This window comes from Otolemur garnettii, unplaced genomic scaffold (assembly GCF_000181295.1).
Source record: "Otolemur garnettii isolate 467f Iridium unplaced genomic scaffold, OtoGar3 scaffold00118, whole genome shotgun sequence".
NCBI classification, from domain to species: Eukaryota; Metazoa; Chordata; class Mammalia; order Primates; family Galagidae; genus Otolemur; species Otolemur garnettii.
This window is the reverse complement of record NW_003852513.1, coordinates 481354-483158: the sequence shown is the minus strand read 5'-3', so window position 1 is coordinate 483158 and position 1805 is coordinate 481354.

The window sequence follows — 1805 nt, the reverse complement described above, 5'->3', positions numbered from 1 at the left end:
TATTTTATTGACTTTTTCAAAAAACCAACTTTTTGATTTATTCATCTGTTGTATAACTCTTTTGTTATCAATTTCATTTAATTCTGCTCTAATTTTAGTTATTTCTTTTTTTCTGCTAGATTTGGGATTGGAATGTTCTTCCTTTTCCAGTTTCTTGAGATGTCCCATTAAGTGGTTAACTTCCTCTCTTTCCATTCTCTTGAGGAAGGTTTGTAAGGCTATAAATTTCCCTCTTAAGACTGCATTTTGGTATCCCAGAGGTTCTGATAACTCATTTCTTCAGTATTGTTTTGTTCTAAAAATTTGATAATTTCCTTCTTGATCTCGTCTCTGTTATTTAGCTTCCATGTTCTTGTATGAATCTGAAGATGCCTGTTGCTGCTGAGTTCAACTTTTATTCCATGATGGTCCAAGAAGATGCATGGAATAATTTCTATTCTTTTAAATTTACTGAGATTGGACATATCACCAAAGATGTGATTGATTTTGGAGTATGTTCCATAGACTGATGAGAAAAATGTGTATTCAATTCTGTTAGGATGAAATGTTCTGTAGATGTCTATTAGGTCCAAAAGTTGAATAGTTAAATTTAAATCTAAAATTTCTTTGCTAAGCTTCTTATTGGAGGTTCTTTCCAACACTGCCAAATGAGTGTTAAAATCTACGACTATGATGGAGCTGGGAGAGATCAAGTTGCTCATGCCTGTTATGCATAGTCCTTGGCATGCCCCACTCAGGTACCCAGGAGCAGTGGCAAAGTGGTGGCAGCTGCATGGGGGATGCATGGGTCAAAGAGTCTTGGGGTGCTTTGTTCAGGTGCCCAAGGGGCAGTGGTCAAGCGCAGCAGCCTAGAGGGACATGTGGGTTGAACAGTCCTCAGGGCAACCTGCTTGGGTGCCTGGGCGGCGGCCAAGTGGCAGCAGTCGCACAGGTCCAACAGTCCTTGGAGCATCCCACTGAGGTGTCCAGGGGTAGTGGTTGAGCTGGGGCAGCTGTGCAAGGCACGCACGGGTCAAACAGTCCTCAGCACACCCCTCTCAGGTGCCCGGGGGCAGCAGCCAATTGGCAGCACCTGTGCGGGGATACACGGGTCAAACAGTCCTCAGTGTACCATGCTGGGGTGCCCAAGGTGGCAGCAGCTGAGTGGCAGCCCTGCCAGGAACACACAGCTCAAGCAGTTCTCTGGCTGCAGGGCCTGGACAAGATGTTTGGTCCTGCAGGGGTTGGGAGCCGCTGTTCTTGGGCCTCTTCTCACTGTCTTTGCAGGCAAGGGTGAACTGAGAATTCAAAATGGCAGTGAAACATTAATTCAAATTTTCTGCTTGGCTAGAGGGTGTTTGAAGTCTCAGCAGGGTCCCTCTAGGGGAGTAGACCCTTCTTTCTGTAGCTCTCACACATGGGGTGAGATAAGTCCTCAGTTCACCACTCACCTGTAGGAAACTCACAGGAGCAGACAAAGAGAAAAAGTACCATTTTCTGGGGGAGGGGACAGACACTCTTCCTTTGGGATGTATTATATACCTGTAGATTGCTTTCTAGGAGTCGCAACTTGCTTCAGGAGAGTTGTCCTGCAGATATTACTCTTCTCTCTCAGCTGGACTCCTTATCTTCAACTTTGTTGGGTATTTTCTAGACTTTATCCTTCCCTCTGGATGGGAGCTTCTGTTGGAGGCTGGTACCTGTCAGCCATCTTGTTCCTCCCCCCTTTTCCTTTATTATTTCTGATTGAGGTTACTAGAGATTTTACTTTTCTATTTCTAGTTAGTCTAGCCAAAGGTTTATTTATTTCATTTATTTATTTATTT